The sequence below is a fragment of the Heloderma suspectum genome, chromosome 7 (genome assembly GCF_057233095.1).
Source record: "Heloderma suspectum isolate Gila_16-S chromosome 7, 16-S_ref, whole genome shotgun sequence".
Lineage (NCBI taxonomy): Eukaryota > Metazoa > Chordata > Lepidosauria > Squamata > Helodermatidae > Heloderma > Heloderma suspectum.
In genome coordinates, this window is record NC_139464.1 from 7514681 (window position 1) to 7532744 (window position 18064).

Below are 18064 nucleotides of genomic sequence, written 5' to 3' on the forward strand. Positions count from 1 at the left end.
AGCCACAGTTGTTGTTGTTGTTTATTTAGTCAGTCGCTTCCGACTCTTTGTGACTTCATGGACCAGCCCACGCCAGAGATTCCTGTCGGCCGTCACCACCCCCAGCTTCCCCAAGGTCGAGTCCGTCACCTCCAGAATATCATCCATCCATCTTGCCCTTGGTCGGCCCCTCTTCCTTTGGCCTTCCACTTTCCCTAGCATCAGCATCTTCTCCAGAGTATCCTGGCTTCTCATGATGTGGCCAAAGTACTTCAGTTTTGCCTTTAATATCATTCCCTCAAGTGAACAGTCTGGCTTTCTTTCCTGGAGGATGGACTGGTTTGATCTTCTTGCAGTCCAAGGCACTCTCAGAATTTTCCTCCCGCACCACAGTTCAAAAGCATCTATCTTCCTTCTCTTAGCCTTCCTTATGGTCCAGCTCTTGCAGCCATAGGTTACTATGGGGAATACCATTGCTTGAACTATGCGGACCTTTGTTGTCAGTGTGATCACACTATTCTTCACTATTTTATCCAGATTTGCCATCGCTCTCCTCCCAAGAAGTAAACGTCTTCTGATTTCCTGGCTGCAGTCAGCGTCTGCAGTAATCTTTGCGCCTAGAAAGACAAAGTCTGTCCTGCCTCCACGTTTTCTCCCTCTATTTGCCAGTTATCAATCAAGCTGGTTGCCATAATCTTGGGTTTTTTGAGGTTTAACTGCAACCCAGCTTTTGCACTTTCTTCTTTCACCTTCATCATGAGGTTCCTCAGCTCCTCCTCACTTTCAGCCATCAAAGTGGTGTCATCTGCATATCTGAGATTGTTAATGTTTCTTCCAGCGATTTTAACTTCAGCCTTGGCTTCATCAAGCCCAGCACGTCGCATAATGTGAATAGGTAGGGTGAGAGTATACAACCCTGCCGTACTCCTTTCCCAATCTTAAACCAGTCCGTTGTTCTGTGGTCTGTTCTTACCGTTGCTACTTGGTCATTATACAGATTCCTCAGGAGGCAGACAAGATGACTTGGTATCCCCATACCACCAAGAACTTGCCACAATTTGTTATGATCCACACAGTCAAAGGCTTTAGAATAGTCCATAAAACAGAAATAGATGTTTTTCTGGAACTCCCTGGCTTTCTCCATTATCCAGCGGATATTGGCAATTTGATCTCTAGTTCCTCTGCCTTTTCTAAACCCAGCTTGTACATCTGGCAATTCTCGTTCCATGAATTGCTGGACTCTACCTTGCAAGATCTGGAGCATTACCATGCTGGCATGTGAAATAAGTGCCACTGTTCGATAGTTTGAACATTCTTTGGTGCTTCCCTTTTTTGTATGGGGATATAAGTTGATTTTTTCCCAATCTGTTGGCCATTCTTGTGTTTTCCAAATTTGCTGGCATATGGCATGCATCACCTTGACAGCATCCTCTTGCAAGATTTTAGACAGTTCAGCTGGGATACCGTCATCTCCTGCTGCCTTGTTATTAGCAATGCTTCTTAAGGCCCATTCAACCTCACTCTTCAGGATGTCTGGCTCTAGCTCACTGATCACACCGTCAAATCTATCCCCGATATTATTATCCTTCCTATACAGATCTTCCGTATATTCTTGCCACCTTTTCTTGATCTCTTCTGCTTCTGTTAGGTCCTTGCCATCTTTGTTTTTGATCATACCCATTTTTGCCTGGAATTTACCTCCGATGTTTCTAATTTTCTAGAAGAGGTCTCTTGTCCTTCCTATTCTATTATCTTCTTCTGCTTCCGCGCATAGCCACAGTAGCTCTGTCCAAGTTTGCCTGGGTTGCAGCACAGGGACAAATTCTAACCAGAGCCCCTGTTGCTGTTCACGTGGTATAAAGAGTCCTTTGCTTGTGCATTGGGGATAAAAAGAGGAGACAAAGGGGGGGTATCCTTGGGATCAGGGGCTAAGCTGGAGTTCAAGATGCTACCTGCTCCCCACCCCCCATCCCCCAGTTGCTTATCCCAGCACACTAGAGATTAAGGGTGCAATCCTATTGAGATAGTTGACAGCCTCGAAACTCAGAGGCTGATGACTATCCAGTGCATGGCAGCTGGAGCATGGAGGTGATCTTCACCTCCGTGCTCTGGCTACCCTGCATTCTTGGCTAGGTGGCTGATGTTGCCTGTCTAGCCACACCTTCAGGGAGGGAAGGGGGCCACATAGCCCATAGGAAGCTGCATAATGCAGCTCCTGCAGTCTTTTGCCCTCCCCGCCCCCAAGACCTCCCTCTTTTCCCCGTCTCCACACTCCATTTCCAAGCATGGAGATGTAGCTGGCATGAAGAGAACCGCACTGGCTACCAGGGGGCAGGGGAGGGGGTGGGGATCACGGTTTCTGGGAACCAAAGTCAGAGCCCTGGTTCCAACCTCAGTTCCGAGAAACCAAAAATCCTATGGCCCTCTAGACAGTGTCTCATGGCCACAGAACTGCTCCCTAATGTGATTTTGCCTCCTGGGATATATTCCAAGGTACAGCAGAATTCTCTTTTCAATTTTGCACCAGCCCTGCATTTGACAATATGGCTCTGCCATGAACGGGTCTTCTAACGTTGTTGCATCTAATGCAGCACAGCAATCTGAGTTCAACCCACAGCTTTCTCTGCGTATTTGCATCTCTTGCAATAAACAATGGCAAATTGTTAAGGAAAACAAGGACTATGGCCCTATCACACAGTCATCATCATATGCTCCCCACTCCAAGTCTGCTCTCATGGTTACTGCGATACTCGAATTGTTACCTTTAAAAAAAAAAAAAAAAGACAGAAAGAAAAGAACTCTCCCCCTTCTCCATCTTTTCTGCCGCTAGGTAGATAAGATAAAAACGTGTGATGAATGAAGGGCTGGGGAAGATCAGACATTGTTTATGCGCACCTGAGGTTTATAAAAGCAATATTTTCCTATCGCTTTTGTGCGTGCGCAGGGCCACGTCTGTTCCATTGTGAGCGCAACAACGGTGGAGCAGGCGCTGCAGCTCGTAGTGAGAATATCTATTCACAGCATTAATCCCACCCCACATGGTAATCTGACAAACAAAATCAATTACGGTAAAAAGCAGCTGCAAGGTGGAACAGAATATCCATGTGCTTTGCTATTCAAGGTTCAGTGGAGGTTCGGAGCAAGAGTCAGAAAAAGGGGAGAGAGAGAGAGAGAGAGAGAGAGAGAGAGAGATTACCACAGGCTTTCCTGGGGAGTTACCTATCCTCCTTCTGTAGGCTAGAGCCCAGTTAATCCAATTTCATGGCCTTCTTTTTCCACCTTATTGGATCTTCCTGGAATTGATGAGTCTACGCGCTCAGGAAGAGATGAAATAGCTGGTGGCTGACACTCCGTTTTGTCTTTAGTTACACGTCTGCTATGACAGAGGCGAGCATCTCCGCCACAATGGAACATCAACACTGTCCAGGTTATACCATACCACCCCTCTGATGCCCTCCAGATGTTTTAGACTACAGTACCCAGCATTCTTGGCCATGCTGGCTGGGGCTGATAGGAGTCAAAGTCCTAAGTCCCAAACATGTGGAAAGCGGTGCAGTGGTAAATGTCGAATTGCAGGCGCTCATCATGACAGCCCCCCTAGCCATGCCCCCAAGGACAGTCCAAAAAGGCAGGCTGCGGTATTGATCCACATCAACGAAGCACCTCTAGAAGTTTTATCGCCACCAGGAGTAGGCTTTTTGTAAAACTAACCAGTGGAGGCTGGTGGCTCTGATGTCCGTGGGGCAGTGAATCCGTTCCAGGTTTCAGTCAGAACCAGTCAGAACTCTAAAGGAGCTCTCCAAGGTGCTTATGTGTTCTGGTTCTGACTGAAACCTGGAGCGTATCCACCGCCCCACTGGCATTGGAGACGCCAGCCTCCGCTGAAAATAAAGGGTCTTAATTGCCCATTCAAGGCCAACCAACCCCACTTGCTTCCATGCCCTCGCAAGTTTCCTGCCTTCTCCCTACTCTTATCACTAAAGTTCTTGAAATCTGGATGAAAATTCCAAAGTGATTTTGCAACTACATCTCCTTTCCCACTTCCTTCCCTTCTACCCTCCTCCTCCTCCATCTCACTGCTTCTGTTGCCTCACACCTGCACCCCTGAATCTAAAAGGCCTCACCTCACCTCACTACCTCCATCCCCCTCTTTATCCCACACCCCTTCCAGCTTTAACCTCTCTGCGTTCTGCCATCTTTAGCCAATTCACAATGCCTCTGATAAAATTCCTCACCTCTTTATTTTACTTGACCGGCTTTGGAAGTCATGCCAAGTTGAGTTTCAGATTCTCTCTGCCTTTCTCCCATTCTCCACTCCCCTACCCAGTTTTTGCCTGTTTGGCTGGATGGGGCACATTGTACCCCTTTGTTTTGGGAGGGGCATGAAACCGTCACAAAGAGCTGAGAATTCAGTGGGGCTGCAACGCCCCACAGTGGTGGCGGTTCTCCCGCACTGCTGCCACCTACAGGAAAAAGTGACAATGTCACACAGTGCTGCCATCTACTAGGGATGTTAGAGAATTCCGCTGCGGATTCAAATGAGGCTGGATTCTTTGGAATCCGGCCTCAGGAATCCATGGTGGATCAGCCCCACTTGCCTCCTCTCCTGGAGGATTCCACATGGGACGGCACGGCTGCCTCTGTGCTGATCACCATTTAAAAACAACAACAAGGCGATCGGCAGGATGTCCCCATAGACTTCTATGCAAAATAGAGCTGTGAATCTTGCGTATAAGTCTATGTATCCATGTATCCATAGGCTTATACGCAAGATTCACAGCTCTATTTTGCATAGAAGTCTATGGGGACATCCTGCCGATCACCATTTTTTAAAAAAATGGTGATCGGCGCAGAGGCGGAGGGCTCCGGTTTCAGGTGAGCTGCTCCGCGAGGATTCCGGAAGGGGAGGAACTGATTGCCTCTCCCCCCGCGGATTCCCCACTGGAACAGACAGTGGGGAATCTGTACATCCCTACCATCTCCTGGAAGAACTGAGGTAGCTGCATCCCCCTGCTGCTCCAGTCAGGGCTGGCACCAGGGGTATGCATAGAATCATAGAATCATGGGGTTGGAAGGGGCCTACAAGACCATCAAGTCCAACCCCTGCTCAGTGCAGGAAGCCTGATTCCCAGGCGGTCTCCCATCCAAGTACTAACCAGGGCTGGCCCTGCTTAGCTTCCGAGATCAGATGAGATCGGGCGCATCCAGCCCGTTGCTCCATGGCAGAATTAGGCTGGGTCCCCTGCTCCTGGCATGGCCTGCTCCTGTGTGTGTGTTTTAAAATGCATCTTGGGGTGCAGGTATTGAGAGATGAACTCTATCACCGCATGGAGATATCAGCCTTCCCCAACATGGTGCCTTCCAGATGCTTCGGATGACAACTCCCATCAGCCCAGCCAGCTTGGCCAGTGATGATAGTAGTGGTAGTCACTGGAGGCTGGTGGCTCTGATTTTGGTGGGGCTGTCGATCCATTCCAGGTTTCAGTCAGAACCAGCCAGAACTCCAAAGGAGCTATCCAAGGTGCTGAACTCTATCCCCAAAATAGGTTCAGCACCTTAGATATCGCCTTTAGAGTTCTGGCAGCTTCTCACTGAAACCTGGAGTGGCTTCACAGCCCCATCAAAATCAGAGCCACCCGCCTCCATGGTGGTAGTCAAAACACCTGGACGGCCCCGCTAGGAGAAGGCTGAGATAAGCACTATCAGCTGCTAATCTACATGCATCAAGCTGCTCTTAAAGGCGTAGGAGCAGGGGCTTTCCCTCAAACCATGCGGATTTATTTTTATTCTTCTACAAGTATATACCCATACTTTATTTTATTTTATTTTATTTTAAAAGAAAAACAAAACACAACAACAACAGAAACACAACAACAATACACATACACTAAAATATCTCTTAAGATTGTAAGATGTCTACCTTTGGCTCCCCTTACACAACAAATGCTTATTATTATTATTATTATTATTATTATTATTATTATTACTATTATTATTATTATTCTCTAGTTCTTATCTTAGTTGTATATCATACATTGAGTTCACAGACAGTATCTCCTATCTCCCAATTTTAACAACAACAGAAAAAAGAGAATCGGCCATCTCAAAGTTCAAAATCCACAAACATAGATATCATTTCTCTCTATTGTACAAATTCTATAAAAGGTTTCCAATCTAACATAAATTTAGTTGTTGACCCTTCTTTAATTATAATAGTAAGTTTTGCCATCTCTGCCAGCTCCATCATTTTCATGATCCACTCGCTCATAGTTGGTACTGTTTCATTCTTCCACTTTTGTGCATACAATAACCTTGTAGCCGTTGTCATGTAGAGAAAGAGGGTATACCCATAGTTTATAAGTCCATACTTATCCTTGGTGGATGTGATCCAGAAAGGCTGCTTATAAACATTTAAATCAATGTTAAAGCGATATCTCAATTCCATAAAAGAAAAATAAATCCATAAAAGAAAAAAAAATATAAAGGATTCTGCTGCCAATTAGGGATGTACAAAATTGGCCTTACCTGGCTCTGCCGGGTTCTGCTGGGGGAGGGAGGTGCTCCATCCCTCTCCCCGGAATTCTGGCCGGCCGGCTCCACTCCGTGGGGATTCCGCGGAGCCGCTGGCTGGCTCCGCCAGCAGCCGGACATCCGGCTGCTGGCTAGCAGGGACGCAAATGGCGGCGGCCGTAGCTGCCGCCGTTTGCGTCCCTGTAGTCAGCCGTGATAGGCTACGTAAATTTTTATGTAGCCTATCACGTCTGACTTTAAAAAACTAAACAAAACGTGCGTACGCAAATGGCGGTGGTTATGGCCGCCACCATTTATGTTCCTTATTTTGGCCCGTCTTAGTCTACGTAAATATTTACGTAGACTAAGACGGCGAAAATAAGGGGAATGCAAATAGTGTAGCGGGCGCTATTGGCGTTCCACCTTATTTTCGCCATCTTAGTCTATGTAAATATTTACATAGACTAAGACGGGCCAAAATAAGGAACGCAAATGGTGGCGGCCGTAGCTGCCGCCATTTGCGTATGCGTTTTTTTTTTTAAAGTCAGATGTGATAGGCTACGTAAAGATTTACATAGCCTATCATTTTTTTTTAACCTAGCCATGATAGGCTACGTAAATCTTTACGTAGCCTATCACATCTTTTTTTTTTTTTTTAAACACTGGAAATGGCGGCGGTGGCAGCTGGTTGGAAGACCGGCTGCTGCCGCCGCTGCCGCCGCCACCGCCGCTGGAGCTGCCGCTGCCCAGAAGATCCGCCCCAGGTAAGCCTCGTCCTGGGGGGGATCTGCAGGGGGTGGTGGGGGGGTGGCAGGCCGTTCCGCCACAGATTTCGTGGTGGAATTCTCTGCCATCCCTACTGCCAATACATTACTAAATCAATTGTGTGGCTGTTAAAACACTCCATGTTCCTCGGATGAACAGAAAAGCGCTGAGTATTGCGAGAGCACGCGTGACCATGTTCTGCCTACTGCCCTGAAGCAACTGACTCTGTTTGCTAGCAGAAAAAGAAAGGCACTGTAGATTTGCACATACACATATTTCACATGTGTGTGAAGATCAGCATGTCAGGTATAAAATACTGACAGAACTTGGTAGGCAAAGGATGAGAAGGGAATCCAGTGTTCTCTGCTGCTCTTCTTCCCTAGAGAGGCTGAACATATCCTTCACAGGGGAAACTACGTTAGTGGATGAGAGGTGTTGATGCACAGGAAGCAAGAAGAAAACCCTGTGCCCAGAGCCTCAGTGGCAAAGTTTGGAGCTGAAACATAGTTTATCCCTCTCCTAAGCTTGCCCTCCTGCCATCCTTTGTCTTTTCACAAAACTGTAGTAGGTTTTCTTGTGACTACTGCAAAAGGTTGAAGGGTTTTTAAAGGGGTGTTTGTGTGTGTTTTTTAAATAAGGCCGCATTTTGGGGGGCTGCAAAATGGGTCTGAGGATGGTTGAAGAGAAGGAAAAACAGCTGCAGAACTTAGAAGCAAAGAATGAAAAGGAAAATGTGTGTGTGTGTGTGTGATTCTGAATAATTTATCTGGAGCATAGTAGAGATGATGCCGAAGTTTGGAATTGTTGAGTTTGGAAATGAACTTCTCTAGTCCAGAAAGCTTCAAACCCATTACAAGCTGAGCCCAACCCCCCTGCAAAGTTTGGACCCAGCTCATAATAGTCTCAGTCCAGCACCAATCGTCCTTGGCACAGCCACTCTTTCTAACTGAAAATTACTAGGTAGATATGGCCAGGAAGTCTTGCTACGGGGCCTCCATTAGATTTTTAGCATAGCATGGCAGCATCCCAGTCACAAGGACCTATGGGAGGAGTTCCTACAGATCCTGACACCCTAGCTGGATCATGAGGATCAGTGGGAGCTACAATTCCTGTGGTGCTTGGGATTCTTGCATCCTGAGTGCAAGAATCCATGGTAGCTGTAGTTCGCATAGATCCTGACATCCTAGCGTGGGTATGGGAACTACATCTCCAATGGATGCTTGTGCCTGGAATGCTACCACAACACTGATGAGCTAATGGAACCATTTCAAGGAGATCTCACTGATGTCACCTTCTAAGTCTTAGAGAAAGGGAAAGTTGTGGTGATGAATTCCAGAGGGATTGGAGTGGGCAGCTTGCCAGGTCCTGTTGCACTCCATATGGGGGAGCGACAGTTTGCCTTCTGAGAAATGGGTGGCCACCATCACCATCATTTTATGAATAGGTCAACCTCTCCCATGGGAGCCATTTTGTGAGACACACTCTCAAAATTCTGAAAAGGCTGGGGACCCTGCTACACATCGTATAATAAATATACACTAATAGGGCCTAGCAGTTGTACATCATCATCTATCACAAATCCCAAAGGCTTGTGGGGAAAAAGTGGGAGGAGCTCAGCAGAGCGTGGGATGGTTTATACTCCCCACCCTTGAATTCCACCCCCTTCACACACACACAAACACTGAATTGGCCAAAATGCCCCTTCCATGTTGTCACCCACAAATGAGGCAGTGAAAAAGGAAGGGGCATTTTGGTTCAGCCCTAATATAGGCTGCTTGTGGATTTTTTAAAGGGATATATGAGAATTTCGTTCTACTTGTGCAAGTACACCTATTACTGAAAGGGCAAATTTGTGCGAATCCCCCCCCCCCCAAGTAAAAAATAAAATAAAAATGGTCCACATCTCCATGGAATCTGCATGATGAGGAAAAAGTCAGTCTGCTGTGGAATCTCCAGGTCGAATAGTTTTCAAATAGTTTCGTGGAATCTCCAAAAGAGGAAGAACAGAAACTGCTCATCCTAAGAAGGGAAGGAATAATTTTTCAAGCTACCATGGAGGCAAATTCGGGTTCAGTTTTAAGGGTGCAGGAGAATTCCTAAAGTCAAGGGAGTTGAGCCAGTGTGATGTAGTCATTACAGTGATTAAGATCTGCAGGGGAATGATTTTTTATTTAATCAATTTATATACCACTCACCATATCTAGACAATATCTCTAAGCAGTTAACTCCGAACATGTACCTTGTACTTGATATATGGCACAGGGAAAAAGCCGTCTCTGTTAGGGAAACCTGTTTGTGGAAGGTGTGACTGCTGTCAACCGTGCAGTCATTTTGGTGCCAGCTCAAAACTTTTCTGTTTGCCCAGGCATTTGGGGCTTTATTCATTGGTCACCACCTCATAATTTTTGACGAAGGGCTGTTTATAAATATTGAAAGGAAGGAGGGAAGGAAGGAAGGAAAGAAGGTTTAGAACTGCAGAGAGCCATGTTCAGCCTTGAAACTTACTGGGTGACTTTGGGCCAGCCGCTATCTCTCTCAGCCTAACTACCTCTCAAGGTTGTTGTTGTAAGGCTATAGTGGGAGAGGAGAAGAGAACCATATACCTCAAGCTCCTTGGAGGAAAGGCAGGATATAAGTGCAATAACTAACCAATAAATAACAAACAAACATTGTGTACAAACTCCCTAGGAAAGCTATGAATTCTAACTGCTTTGAATTTGGTCAGAAACTTGTCAGTAATGCTTTAGAAATAGAATCATAGAATCATAGAATAGTAGGGTTGGAAGGGGCCTACAAGACCATCGAGTCCAACCCCCTGCTCAATGCAGGAATCCAAGTCAGAGCATCCCTGACAGATGACTGTCCAGCCTCCTCTTGAATGCCTCCAGTGTGGGAGAGCCCATGACCCCCCCTAGGCCATTGGTTCCATTGTTGTATTGCTCTAACAGTCAGGACATTTTTCCTGATGTTTAGCAGGAATCTGGTTCCTGGAACTTGAGCCCGTGATTCCATGTCCTGCACTCTGGGCTGATGGAGAAGAGATCCTGGCCTTCCTCTCTGTGACAACCTTTCAAATACATGAAAAGCGCTATCCTATCTCCCCTCAGTCTTCTCTTCTCAAGGCTAAACATGCCCAGTTCTTTCCTCATAGGGTTTTGTTTCCAGTCCCCTGATCATCTTTGTGGCCCTCCTCTGAACCCTCTCCAGTTTGTCTGCATCCTTCTTAAAATGTGGTGCCCAGAACTGGGCACAGTACTCCAGATGAGGCCTAAGCAGTGCTGAGTAGAGGGGAACTAGTACTTCCTGGGATTTGGAAGTTATGCTTCTATGAATGCAGCCCAAAAGAGCATTTGCCTTTTTTGCAGCCACATCACATTGTTGGCTCATATTCAGCTTATGATCGACAACAATTCCAAGATCCTTCTTGCTTGTAGTGTTGTTGAGCCACGTATAGGGGTGTACGAAAGTCACTTACCTGGTCTCGCAGCTTTTCGCGGTGGGGGGGAGGCGCTTCGCTGCTCCCCCCGTGAAGTTCAGGCCGGGGGGGGGAGGCTTCCTGCCTTGCCCGGCCGAAATTCAGGCCGGGGGGGAGGTGTCCTGCCTCGCCCGGCCGAAATTCAGGCCGGGGAGGAGGCGCCTCGCCTCGCCCGGCCGCAAAATTAAAAGTTAAAAAAACAACAAAAAAAACGCCCCCGTGATAGGCTATGTGATGATTAACGTAGCCTATCACGGCTAGATCTGCAAAGTCAGCCGTGATAGGCTACGTAAATCATCACGTAGCCTATCACGGGTGACTTTAAAAAAAAAAAAAAGCACGTACGCAAATGGCGGCCCCCATAGGGAGCCGCCATTTGCGTTCCTTATTTGGTCGCTGTAGTCTATGTAAATCTTTACGTAGACTACAGCGACCAAATAAGGAACGGGAATGGCGGCTCCCTATGGGGGCCGCCATTATCCGTACGCGCTTTTTTTTTTTAAGTCACCCGTGATAGGCTACGTGACGATTGACGTAGCCTATCACGGCTGACTTTGCAAATCTAGCCATGATAGGCTACGTTAATCGTCACGTAGCCTATCACGGGGGCATTTTTTTTTTCTTTTATTGGAATGGCGGCGGCGGCAGCCGGTCGAAAGACCGGCTGCCGCTCCTGCCCCGGACGAAGACCTGACGAACCGCTGGCTGACCCGCCTCCGGGAGGGACATTCGCCAAAGGTAAGTCCCATCCCAGGGGGGGTGCGGGGGGCGAAGGGGGTGCAGAGAATTTCTCCCCGAAACTTGTTCGGGGGGCCGAACACGTTGGCGCTCGGCCCCCCGAAGTTTCGGGGAGAAATTCTCCGCCATCCCTAGCCACGTATCCCCCATCTTGTAACTGTGCATTTGGTTTCTTTTTCCTAGGTGCAGAACTTGGCATTTATCCCTATTAAATGTCATTCTGTTGTTTTCTGCCAAGTGCTCCAGTCTTTCAAGATCACTTTGAATCAATAATAATAATAATAATAATAATAATAATAATAATAATAATAAGCATTTGTTGTGTAAGGGGAGCCAGAGGTAGATATCTTATACTCTTAAGAGATATTTTATTGTAAAAAAAAAATCACTTTGAATTTTTTTTCTGTCTTCCAAAGTATTAGCTCTCCCGCCCAATTTTGTGTCATCTGCAAATTTGATCAGCATTCCCTGCACCTCCTCCTCCAAGTCATTAATACAAATGTTGAAGAGCGCTGGGCCCAGGACTGAGCCCTGCGGTACCCCACTCGTTACCTCTCCCCAGTTTGAGAAGGTCCCATTGATAACCACTCTTTGAGTCCGATTCTGTAGCCAACTGTGGATCCACCGGATCGTTGTTTCACATAGCCCACTTTGAGCTAGTTTGCTCATCGGGAGATCATGGGGCACTTTGTCGAAAGCTTTGCTGAAGTCAAGGTATATTATGTCTGCAGCATTCCCACAGTCTACAAGGGAGGTTACTTGATCAAAACATGAGATCAGATTCGTCTGGCAGGACTTGTTCTTGACAAATCCATGTTGGCTTCGAGTAATCACTGCATTGTTTTCAAGGTGCTTCCAGATGGATTGCTTTATCATCTGCTCCAGAATTTTCCCAGGGATTGATGTCAGACTGACTGGTGTGTAGTTCCCAGGTTCCTCCTTTTTACCCTTTTTGAAGATAGGGACCACATTAGCTCTCCTCCAGTCATCTGGCACTTCACCCGTCCTCCATGATTTCTCAGAGATAATAGCCAGTGGTTCTGAGAGTTCTTCTGCCAGTTCCTTTATTACTCTAGGATGCAGTTCAACTGGCCCTGGAGATTTGAACTCATTCAAAGTAGTACACAGTAGGACATAGTAGATAGTAGTAATAGTAGATCCCATCTTGGGATAAGATAATGGTGATTCCCCCCCCCCTTTTTAAACAGCATTGCTTTACTTTGGCTCTTTTGCAAAGCTGAGACAAAGTGTGCAAGTGCTCTGAGAAAAGAATTACACCCTTCCTTTTGGTGATCATTTGTGGGGAGGAGGCTTGCAAGACAAAGTGGCAAATATTTGTCTATTCGGAATGACCCAGGAAGCATTGCCATCACTCTGATTTGGCTTTGTGAAGTCATCATGTAGACCAATCCAGTTGGCTGTATGACTTCATCTAGCTCCATGAAACTGCAGATTGGAGAGGCAGGGGAACCAACTGTGAACAGGTGAAAACTACAGCATGTTAAAAAAAAGTTTACCCCCCATTGTTGTTGTTGTTGTTGTTGTTATTATTATTTACATCTGACCCCCCTTTTCATCCCCAAAAAATTCATGGACAAAAGTCTGGTGCAGCTTTAGTCTTTTGCATTCACAGGAAGGGAAGGCAATGGAATTCTGTGGGAAAGGTTGAGGTGGGGATGGCTGGTGGCCCTTTTGCAGAGATGAGCCATTCTAATACATTGTTCATGAGGTCTCCCATGCAAGGAAGGAAAACTTATCAAAGGTGATCTGTTCATTTGGCCGATCTGTAAATAGCATCTTTATGGGAGAGAAGCAATCTAACTGAGTTGTAAACATGGAACTCCTCAGGAGGAGATAAGGGGCTGATTCCATCGCATACAAGAGGCACAGTTTGAGTTATGGACCTTATGCTGAACACTGATAACTTCCAAATCGCTTCTTGGCACAATTATTGTGTGGAAGAAAAACCCTGCTCTCTAGCTATAGGACCAGTTATTGTTGGGAACTGCTGTCCCTTTGCCTGCATTTTATTCCATTGCAAAAGAGCAATACTGCTATGGCATTTGGAGTTAGGGCAAAAAACTAAGACAATGTAAAAATACTCCCAAATCAAGGAACTGCAAATTAGAGGATTCCTTTACAGGCCTAGGCAGCATAGTCACTTTAACTCTATGCTGGAAAAAATGGTGGTGAAAATAAAGGTGGCAAGATTTAATTGGTATTATTATTGTTTGTTTGCTTGTTTATTTCTTTATTTCTTTATTAAATTTCTTAATTGCTTGTCTGGCTGGTCACCCAGCCACTCTGGGCGATGTACAATAATACAATAGTTTAAAACAATAAAATCCCACATTAAAACATCGTATTTCTAAAAATACCCTAACCCACCCCAAATGCCTGCCTGAACAACCACATTTTTAATATGTGGCGGAAGCTCATTAAAGAGGGGGCCTGGCGGAGCTCCCTAGGGAGGGAGTTCCACAGAGTGGGGGCCACCACAGAGAAGGCCCTCTCCCTCATCATCACCAGCCCAGCTGTCCTGGCTGATGGGACAGAGAGAAGGTCATCCAAGGTTGATCTTGTTGAGCGGCCTGTCTGGTGTTGCTGGAGGCACTCCTTGAGATAGGCTGGGCCAGAACCGTATAGGGTTTTAAAGGTCAAAACTAACACCTTGAATTTGGCCCAGAAAACAACTGGTAAGCAGTGCAACCCCTTCAGAACTGGAGTGATGTGATCACGCCAGTGGCTGCCTTTAGTTAGGCGGGCCGCCGCATTCTGCACCAGCTGCAGCTTCCTAACCATCTTCAAGGGTAACCCCACGTAGAGTGCAGTTATTTGCTACATTTATATCCCAACTTTTCTTTCAAGGAACCCAAGGTGGAATACTTGATCCTCCCCATCTTCATTTTATCCTCATAGCAACCCCATGAGGTAGGTCGGGCTGAGAGTCATGACTGGCCCCAAATCACCCAGTGAGCTTCAGGGCTGAGTGGGGAATAGAACCTGGGGCTTCCCAGTCCAACACTCTAACCACTACACCACACTTGCTGTCATGCTGGTTGCCACAGAGGTAGATACCTTACAAAAGACATTAGATGACTTTTTCAGTGGGGGTTGGTTTTAATTGGTAAGGACATAATTTAATCAACTCTCACCCTCAGTGATTAAATTGTTTTTAATTGAAAACATTTTTAAGTCTATCTGGCAGTTTCCCTCCGGAGGTCCAAATCCTACCGCTAATCCCAAATGTGGCAAAACTGGACTGTTTACCTTTACTAGCATGGAGTTGATGCTTGAGAAATGTATTGCTCTGATCTGATTTACTTTGTGACTCACGCCCTGCCATTCATAAGGAGACACTCAAGGTGGCTAGCATATTAAATTAAAAACGAAATCACAATATCACAATTTAAAAAAGCAAATATATTCTGGGATGAAAGAGATTGGATCATGAATCCATTTCAGCATAGATAACACAATGATATTGTTTCTCTACGTGTTTTGTCCAGAGGCGCCAACAATTTGAAGGGGCCCCATGCAAGGTGCTTTTGCAGGGCCCCTCTCCCACTTTGTTAACTTTGAGTAGCAGGACAATGAAACATAGAATCATAGAATAGCAGGGTTGGAAGGGTCCTATAAGACCATCGAATCTAATCCCCTGCTCAGTGCAAGAATCCAAGTCAGAGCATCCCTGACAGATGGCTGTCCAGCCTCGTCTTGAATGCCTCCAGTGTGGGAGAGCCCACCACCTCCCTAGGTCATTGGTTCCATGGTCGTATTGCTCTTACAGTCAGGAAGTTTTTCCTGATGTTCAGCCAGAATCTGGCTTCCTGTCACTTGAGCCCATTATTTCGTGTCCTGCACTCTGGGATGATGGAGAAGAGATCCTGGCCTTCCTCTCTGTGACAGCGTTTCAAGTACTTGAAGAGTGCTATCATATCTCCCCTCAGTCTTCCCTTCTCAAGGCTAAACAGGCCCAGTTCTTTCAGTCTCTCTTCACAGGGCTCTCCCTTGCTTCCCACTGAAGCAAGGGAAAGAAACCCCCACACTATTCGTTTAAAATGGTGTGCTGTGGTGCTACAGCCTCAACCATCCCATTGGCGTGGCCTTCCTATTAGCGGTGGGTCAGCAGCAGCAGGAGGAGCCACAGCGATTTGATTACTATCCCAGACCCCGGCCCCCAGACTTGTGCCCCGTGGTCTGGCTCTGGCAACGCCACTGGTTTGGCAGGAACTGCGAGTGAAGAACAAGGTAGTCTTAGATCTGGTGTGGAGAGTCACCTTCAGCTGCAGGTAGGGATGTACGAAAGTCACTTACCTGTTCGTGGATTATGTTGATGGTGGGGGGGAGGCGTTCCGTCCCTCCCCCCGGAATCCTCAACAGGGGGGAGGCGCTCCACGCCTCCCCCCCGGAATCCTGGCCGGCCGGCTCCTCTCCGCAGTGATTCTGTGGAGCCGCCGGCTGGCTCTGCCAGCAGCCGGACATCCGGCCGCTGGCTAGCAGGGATGCAAATGGCGGCGGCCGTAGTCGCCACCGTTTGCGTCCCTGCAGTCAGCCGTGATAGGCTACGTAAATGTTTACGTAGCCTATCACGGCTGACTTCAACAACAACAACAACAACAACGCACGTATGCAAATGGCGGCAGCCAAGGCCGCCGCCATTTGCTTTCCTTATTTTGGCACGTCTTAGTCTACGTCAAGATTTACGTAGACTAAGAAGGCGAAAATAAGGGGAACGCCAATAGCATAGTGTCTGCTACGCTATTTGCGTTCCCCTTATTTTCGCCGTCTTAGTCTACGTAAATCTTGACGTAGACTAAGACGTGCCAAAATAAGGAACGCAAATGGTGGCAGCCTTAGCCACCGCCATTTGCGTACGTGCGTTTTTTTTTTTAAGTCAGACATGATAGGCTACGTAAACATTTACGTAGCCTATCACGTTTTTTTTTTTAAAAAAACTAGCCCTGATAGGCTACGTAAAACTTTACGTAGCCTATCACGTCTTTTTTTTTTAAAGTGGAAATGGCGGCGGCGGCAGCCGGTCGGAAGACCAGGCGCTGAACCGCTGCCGGAGCCGCCGCTGGAGCTGCTGCTGGAGCTGCTGCTGGAGCTGCTGCTGGAGCTGCTGCCGCCCAGAAGATCCGCCCCATGTAAGTCTCGTTCCCGGGGGGGGGGGCAGGCCGTTCCGCCACCGATTTCGGGGGGGCCGAATGAACTGGCATTCGGCCTCCCCGAGATCCGTGGCAGAATTCTCTGACATCCCTAGCTGCAGGCTAGAATGTTCCCTGGACTAAGATGCTGTCCTTTCAGGTGCTGGAGTGGCTTCACCCAGCTAGGTAGCTGAGCTGTTTCCCTTGACCCGGCAGGAGTATCAATGCTTCCGGGTCAGGCATGACCTTTGCCTGGGCAACAGGCAGTCATGATCAAGGAGTCTTGCAGGACTGTAAAGACTAAGAAAGGCGTCATGGCGTAAGGTTTGGTGAACTTCATCAGATGTCTGATAAATAGTCATGATCGTATCTCTACCACATCTGGTTCTTGCAAACATTTGCTCTGTTGCCTGTCTCTCTTCCAACTTGCTGGATTTTCCCTTAGAACGCTGACTTCATCCTGCCACCTGCCTTGGGACTCCTGTTTGCCATGTAGGTGGCTCTCCAAGGCTGCCTACAGTTTGACATCATGACGCATGTCCATAGATGCCTGTTCTGCACAATATGCAGAGTGAAGCAGTAGAGATGTTGCCCAAGGAAGAATGGATGGTACCTCTTCAGCCTGCAGGTGGGAGATCACATTTGGGCGGTGTGTGTGTGGGAAACGAGACTGCCCCTTGCCTAAAAATCAATTCTATGATTCTATCTCCCTGCAAGTAGAAAACTAGCACTGCAAGGAATTAGCTGAGCTATGATCTTTCTCCTTGATGTGCTAGCTCTCTACTTGCACTGAGTTGGGTTTGTTTGTTTGTTTGTTTGTTTTACTCGCAGAACATGGGGGAGCATTCAAAAATGGCACCATCGCCTTACAGCTTGAAGTGGGCAGAGTCTGTTCTATTACTGCAGGACTGTATCCATTTCTGAGCCTCAGCACTTTAGGGGAGTGTTGCATTTCCTTATCGCCCTTGTCTAGCTGAAAGGAACAGCAGGCAGTAATAGTTTGCTAGACGCACTTAGAAGGCTATTACCCTGAGTCAGGCAGGGCTATAGTTCTTCACTAAATTCTGTGATTGAAATAAATGTGGGGAGATTAAGGAAATTAGTATAAATGGCCAGGCCCTGGTTCCCAGAAAAGGGGCTGTCATAACTCCCCTCCAAGAGATCCAGGGCATATTGGTCCAACAAGACAGACAAAGCACCATACCGAGATGAATATGATGCATTATTTACACAGCACCATTGATGCACAAAGCATATTTCAGAGTAACAAGCAAAAAGACAGGCCCCAGCTTCAAAGGTCTTTTCGATCTAAATCTGGACAAAGGGGCACGTCACAGCGGGAGAGGATGAGGAGAGAAGCAAGGTTAATAGGGCAGAATGCACTGAAATGCAGCTATACGGACTTAGGGTTACGTGCACAGACAGTGTCTCCTTGAATTCCTTGACA